Here is a 7,799-nt window from a genome sequence, read left to right on the forward strand (position 1 = left end):
TTAGGTCTCTTCATGATAAGAGATTTCTACATCCAAAGGTGCACATGATAATTATAAATGCTCAGGAAAAGAAAAGTTATATAATAACAAAGGGATAGCTCATGGAAAAGAATGGATGAGTATTTACATGCTATAGATTATTTTGAGAGTTAAATTATCATTAGCTATTTTAACAAATAATTATAACATACAATATAATTTAGATAAATGAAAAAGCATTGATTAAGTGCTTGCTATATGCAAAGTAAAGTGTTAAGTACTAGGGATGCAAATATAAAAATGGACACACTTCCAGCTCTTTAGGATCACACATCCAACGAGAAAGACAACACTTATAGTTTCAACTGCAACTCAGAAAGATTCCACAGTTCTTAGGGAATAGCAGCAAAGCAGTTATTAGTGCATCTTCTTGAATGCCATTTCCTTTGATAAATCCCTATCTGTTTCTGATGTTGAACTATTTGGCTCTGCCAAAGACTTTGATGTGAGAACTTTCTTTTTTGTAGTTTCAGTAACTGTTGTTGAAGATGTGCTGGCTTCAGCACCTAAATAGGTTGGGTTCCAGGATGATGGCTATGGGGACTGGGCCAGAACCACCATCGGTGGTTTGGAACAATGATGTCTGACATCCAGCCTGCCAGCACAATGTTGGCTGCAACACTCCCGAATGCAGAAAAATACTTAACAAAACAAATGAAAATATAGTCTGGCATGCTCTGTGGGATGCTGTTAGGATCACTGGCCCCTTCTCCCTAGTAGTGACTTCCCCAGTCATAACGGTGGGGAAGTAGAAGCGGGGCACGTCTCCTGGGAAGCAGTACATAGCAATGATAATAAGTATTTATATAGCATTTTAAAGTTTGCAAAGCATTTTGTATACATTATCTCATTCCTGGAGCTCTTAGGCTTCCCTGCTCATTCTTGGAAGTTGATCATCAGTTGCTGTTGGTGGTGGCAAGGAAGGTGACCCTTCTCCACAGGCATTGCTCCCTTCAGTCATGTCTGCAGGGCCCAGGCTGGAAGCAGGATAGTGGTCTGGGGTTGGGTGTGGGGACTCTGCTATTCCCAGGGCTCTTGTCTGTAACAGCCCCTGAATTTAACGATAATGACTAACATCCTTGAATGGCGTCTTCAGGTTAAAAAGCTTCAAGGCTCTCACTGCTCTTTAAAGCTTTGGGTAGAACACTGTTTTGTTATTAGAAAATGGAATTTACGTCAAGAAATAAGGGGAACCATTATTATAGTCAGGCTTTCAGCCTGTATCATGGATAACCAGTCAGCCAGATCCAGCTGTGTCCAGATTGACCAAACCAGACTTACTGTTGACAGTGCTTTGCTATGACAACACAGTTCAACTTGTAAAGTTATTCAGGTCACGCACAGTCCAGGCAGAAAAGACACGGTTGTTTACCTCTGCCCTCCAAAGCAGTGCAGGTTTCTCTGGGAGCCAGCTGTCAGCAATAATTAAGACCAAGTGCTTCATAACCTACATATATACCTGCAAGATTTATAAATAATGCAATGCAGCTGTGTCTTGGGGAGGTTTTTTTGGGGGGGGGTACAAGCAAGTTCTGATCTACATTTATTTCTACCTTTAAAGGAAAAGCCAATTGTGTCTTCAAGGCATACATATCTTTAGCTCCTTCCAAGCTTCCAGCTTGCTTTGGACTCTTCTTAAGTCAGTTAAAATACATCATACACAGCAATATGTTTTCTGATGCCTCAGAGTACAGCCTGATTTTTGTTTTGTAGGATCATTCAGACTTAGGGTTTTGAGCCCAATCATAGTAGCTGCAGCTAGATTACTAAACAGAGGACAGAAGAAGATCTAAAGAACAGGTTGTTATTATCATCATCATCATCATCATTACTATTTGGAATGCACATACTTAAAGGATGCTTATGGAGGTCTTTGAACAAACATGGCACCCCATCACCCCATCACCTTTGTACATCTTCTAAAGTCCTGTGGTAGATACTGATCCCTCAGCTTCTCTTCTTGGAATCAGTAAGACTCACATTTCACCTAGCTCTGATTCTGGCCTCTTTTTTTGCGCCCCAGTGCAGATTCTATTCCTATAGGTGGACACAGGTGCAGGAACTGGGGACCCAGGGAGGGGAGTTGGTCATTTGTGGGCTGGTTTGACCACTGCAATTAGTTGAAAATTCAGTTGTTGTCACCTGCAAGTAACTACAAAAACTTGTTTGGGAAAAGGGCAGCTGGTTGAATATATGGCCTTCAGATTCTGAACATGCACACACAGGTTTAATTGCATTAGACAGACATTTATTAGGTGCCTTTTATGTAAAGTACTCTGGGCTTGGTCTGGCAATATGAAGAGGAAATGAAACAGAGTCCCAGCCCTCTAGATGCAGTCCTCCTAGTGTCTGGAATAAGAAAACGGACAAAGAATAATGATCCAAGTTATAAGCAGGGCAAAGGAGAGGTCCAAACTGAGGGGCATGAGAAATAGAAAAGGGAAAGGTGACATAATTCAGAAAGATCAGGGAAAGTTTCAGAGATGAAATGTTATCTGGGCTGGGATTTGAAGTATAGATTTCAACAGTTGGAAATAAGAAGGAAAACCATTGTAGGCATACAGGGTTACTGTATATATTTTGTACTAAAGTTATTTATATGTTGTTTTCTCCATTAGATTGTAAGCCAATTGAGGGCAGGGACTATCTTGCTATTTGTTTTCTTCCCAGAGCTTAACACAATGCCTGGCACCTGATCAGCGCTTCCATGGATGTTTGTTGATTAACTAATTCACAAAGGCACATAAACTGGAAAGGCCAGAAAATAGCCTAGAGATAGAAAATAGCAAAGAGTTCATTTTAGCTGGAAGACAATTCATGAAAGTGTTCTATTGAACCATCTTCCAAATCTGGGCATAATCACTGGCCTTCTCCTTTGCTTGGATTTCTCTCTCTCCTCAGAGCTACCTTCACCTCCTGGCTTCCCTGGCTTCCTTTAGGACTAAGCCAAAATCTCATCTTGCGTAAGAAGCCTTTCCCATTCTTATTTAATCTTAGTGCCTTCCCTCTGTTGATTTCCAATTTATGCTGTGTGTATCTTGTTTGTACATAGTTGTCTGCATGCCATCTACCCTAGTAGACTGTGAACTTTTTGAGAGCAGGGACTGTCCTTTGCTTTTCTTTGTAACCCCATGGCTTAGCACAGTGTCTGGCACGTAATAGGCATTTAATAAATACTTGTTGACTTGACTTGATAAAGCTGGAAAGGTTGCCCCAACAGGTCTGCTGGGTCCCCTGTATACATTTCTAGGCTTTACCTACTAGTGGCTAACCTTTGGAAATTGAAAATTAACCCTGAAAAGTGTTCTCATTTCCAAGTAGTTATCCCTTTCACATCATGACTTTCCTCATTGTGGTTTCGATAAATCATGGGTCAGCATAAGAAATTAAATGGTAATTTTGGGGGAGTTTTGCAGAAGCTGCAGATAATACGTGAAGGCCAGCAGATGATGCTGAAAAAGTTTAGAAACTCAGAAATTCATAAAATATATGTATAGTATTGCATAATAGCAACACATTTTATCTTTTAATATCATAATTATACCCATGTAATTATATACTGTAAACATATATGCTTATATATTTATATTTACATACATATTTATGTATATTTACATATGTGAGAAATGCTGAATTATTAGGTTCCCACATAAGTTGCAAAAAAACCAGGAAAGGTGCTGAATGGCTAACTAATTAAGGGGAGAGGGACATTCCTCAGGCCAGTTAAGACAGCAGGGTTCCTGTCTTTACAGCCCAAGGCCAAACCGGTCCAAGCTGGTTGGGGGTCAATATCAGAGCCCAAGAATCTGCTACTACTAAGGCTCAGTGAACTTCAAGCATAAGCTAACTAAAGGAGCAGGATTTTCCACCAATTGTAACTCGGATTGAGGTTTCTCTAAGTAGAATATGGAATTGTGAACCTAACCAATGGTGAAACTTTTGATTGTAACTCAGACCAATCCGAGTCTTGGAGGGAGGGGTAAGGGGAACCAGACTAACAGACTAACAGATCTCCCTTCTGCGCTCAGTGTGCTTCCTTCGTGGGAGGGAGTGTGCACCTGATTCTCGGGAGAATTGAATGAGGGAATTTCTTCCTTCACTCTAAAAGAGCTGTAGCCTGTTATTTTGACTCTTGGTTGGCTTGCAGCTGGGGAAGCAGTGGGCAATGGCAACTTGTCCCCTGCTAACTCCCCTATCTTGCCGGTCCTGGAGGTTGTTGATAACACATATATACGTGCTTACAGTATAATAATATGTTGTAAACACCCCACAAAAGAAAAAGAAAAAAATTCAGACTGCTCTGGTACAAAGGGAAGGCCAAAAAATTTTACATGTATTTTCCAGGTCGTGGGGGTATCACACCCCTAACCCTACGATGTGGAAGGGATGACTATTGCTTGGGTAAGTCTATCCCAACCCTTCTTCTAGAGTTGGTCTCTCAGCTGGTGGATTGGGTGCAAAGGACTAACTAGCACTTTGTCTCCTGTAATTAAAGAGGTTGCCCTTGGGAGCATAGGACTTCTTTCTTCTTGAGTGAGAACATGCTACCTGTGACCTATATCAGTCCCCTTTCTTCATGAGAGTTTCTCTAAGGGGTGTAACAGGGATCCATGTTTTGAGGACCATAGGCTGGTAAAGCAGGGCCTTTTGTGACTTGAGCAACTGAGGGATTAAAGGGTAGGAAGACCAAATTTTCACCCTCTTGGTGTAAAGGGTATTCTGGCTCAAATGGAAGTTTTGTACACAGGAATTCTTAACTACCAATTTGATACTTAGGATACATAGAGCAGGGGTGGGGAACCTGTGGCCTTGGAGCCGCATGTGGCCCTTTAGGTCCTCAGGTGCAGCCGTTTAATTGAATCCAGACTTCACAGAACAAATCCTAAAGTTTGGATTCACATGTGGCCTGGCAGGTTCCCCACCCCTGCATTAGAGTGTGTGAGGATGTGGAATGGTAGAAAAGCAATGTATCAATGCTTTAAGATAGCACCAATACCAGAATAAAGAAGTTCCCAAGTCTTGACTGGCAGGCATGCCTTTTAACTAACCTGGGGGGAATTTAAGCGGATACCAAGGCATGGAAACACTGCTTTTTGCATATCATTTTCTCATTCACAAAATTAAGTAATTACATCCTGGGGGAAAAAAGCTTCAGCATTGAATCTACAGCCTGCAGTCGATGTCACTACAGGTAGCAGATTGAGTTTAACAAGCCATATGGATTGTAATTGTCTAAGTATGATTAATTCATAATGTTTGTTCATTTTATGCCTTATATTATGGTTTGTTATTATTTCACTTAATTACAGCATCGGTCCCCCTTTTTTTAGGTTCTTGCAAGAGCCCTCTGGGATTTTTCATCTTCCCGAGATAGTACCAAATGACATCCCGATATTCCTGGACCGGATCCCTGACTTGCTGGCATTGCAGGAAGTTCCAGGAAAAGGGGACCTGAAGTTGGAACAGATGGTGTGTCAGGCCATTGCAGAACTCTGCTCCAAGCCCGAGGAAAACTTTGTGTTAAAGGTGGAAATAATGGCTTTCTGCTTAGTTTGTTGTAAATTATAATGGGGTGATTGAAGGCCATAATGATCCCTGTTGTTGGATGCCTCTGGCTTTCAACATCTGGCTAATGCCCTAACTAGCTAAAAGCATTTAGCCTTGGCAATATGAGCATGCTGCCTAGCTCTTTTGTTTTAAGTAGATTGTGTTTCATGCTAGTGGCTGGTATCACTTAAAAAAAAAAACCTATTAGAAGAATTTAACAACTTTATGTTCAGGCTTAACACCACCCCGGGTATTTAGTGAAAACAGAGTCCTTTCCCTGTTTTTATGGAACAATGCCTTTTGGCTCTGGCTTTCAGGGTTAAAACCCTAGGATTTTTATTGCATCTTAGCTCAAGATTTAAAATTAATTTTCCTAAGCCCTGTTTAGCCTCTCTGACACAGATCCAAATCACTAACAAGTACAAGTTAAATTTAGTAAAATGGGCTTCTGTCCAGAAAGAAGGTTCAAGCCTGACTTAAGAGGAATACAATTGGGGAGAGACTTGTTTGCATTTGGGGACATAGCAGATGGAGGGGCTCACATGAGAAAGTGTGTTTTGAAGTGGTGGCGGCAGAGCAGAATACAGTTCTAGGCTCAAGAGGCCCATCACTTAACAGAATGCCCATGAATGACTAATTCTGGGCAACCAGAGCTTCCCCAAGCAATAGTTATTAGAAGGATCAATAAGAGAATGAATAGAACCAGAGATTCTGAAATATAAATATTTTTCAAAACTAATTTTATATTTCCAAAGACTAGTCATTAACAGGTAAACTGGAAGGAACAATTACTGCCTTAGCTGTAGCAGCCTGGAAAGACCTATCTGATCACCATGGGTTCCTAGGAGGGCTCACCATGATAAGCTTAGCAATACTTGTTCCCAACCTCTCCTCTCCTTCATCTCCCTCCAGGATGGCCTGGAAGGAGCAGTATAATCTTGATTTATTCCAGAGTAATGCCCCACTTCTTAACGGGGAGGAAGCAAGAGATCTGAAAGAAATATCTTTCAGCTTCAGAGGCAGCTTTCTGAAGCAGAAATCCATAATACTTCACTCCAACAGAAGCTAGGCCTGGCAGAGGTGCAAATTGAAACATTGTGAGGTAGGGTTGCTACCTTTTGGAAGGAACTGGCCTGGTTGTGGTCTCCACTGGGCTCTCTAGTGGCATATTAGGTGGTTTGGTAAGTGCTAGAAAACCGTGGAGCTGATGATCTTAGCTAAAGCTAAGGCTCAGGTGTAATAGAGATGATAAAAGGAAAAAAAACCCAATTATTTAGTGCTCTAAGATTTTTAAACTATTTTATATTTTACATTAATTCATTTAATTCTCTTGATAACACTGTAAGGTAAACAAGTTAATGACTTATCCATGGTCAAATGCTATTAAGCTTATGAGGCAGGGTTGAAACCCACATCTACCTGACTCCATGTCCAAACACTAGCCACAAAACCTTGTTGCCTTTCTCTAGTCTCTAGAATAAGAGTTATAAGGCCTGATCTTGAATCCTGACTCTGTGACCTTAAGCAAGTCACTTTACACTTGGCCTTAGGTTCTTCATCTATATGTATTAAGGATGACTATGGGAAGTTTTTGGTTTATTAGACTGGAGCACTTCCCATGAAACTCCACCACAGAAAATGTTTAAGTCTCAGATCTCACAGATACACATCAACATAGGTAGGGAAATGCAAAACATCTCAAACGAACATAGCAGAAGAATATGTGCTTGCCTGGGTAAGCTCTGTCTACTTCCTTCCTTTTCCTTTTCTTTGTGTTTTTTCTCTGAGCAAAGGCAAGGGCCAGAAATACTCGGTATTGGAAGTTGCTCACGTTGGCAGATACTTTGTGGGGTGAGAGCACCTGACTTTGAGATGGAGACATCAGATAACCAGAACAATGAATGTTTCTTGGAGCAGAGGGCAGAGATGACCAGGATTATTCTGCAGGAGGCTAGATAAAGCCAAAGCCATACCCTGGCTAGTGAGGAGGTCTGGATTGTGTGAGTGCTATGAGAGCTCCATCAAGGTGACATTTTTCCTCCAGGGGAGGGTAATGGGATATTTGAGATGTTTTGCATTTCCCCACCTATGTTAATGTGTATCTGTGAGATCTGAGACTTAAGCATTTTCTGTGGTAGAGAAAATGAACTGTTATTCTCTCCTTTATAATTGCATTGTAATTAGGCAGCAAGGTGGTACTGTGGAAAGAGTAC

The sequence above is a fragment of the Vombatus ursinus genome, unplaced genomic scaffold, assembly GCF_900497805.2.
Source record: "Vombatus ursinus unplaced genomic scaffold, bare-nosed wombat genome assembly UNPS02014779.1, whole genome shotgun sequence".
In the NCBI taxonomy this organism is placed as follows: domain Eukaryota; kingdom Metazoa; phylum Chordata; class Mammalia; order Diprotodontia; family Vombatidae; genus Vombatus; species Vombatus ursinus.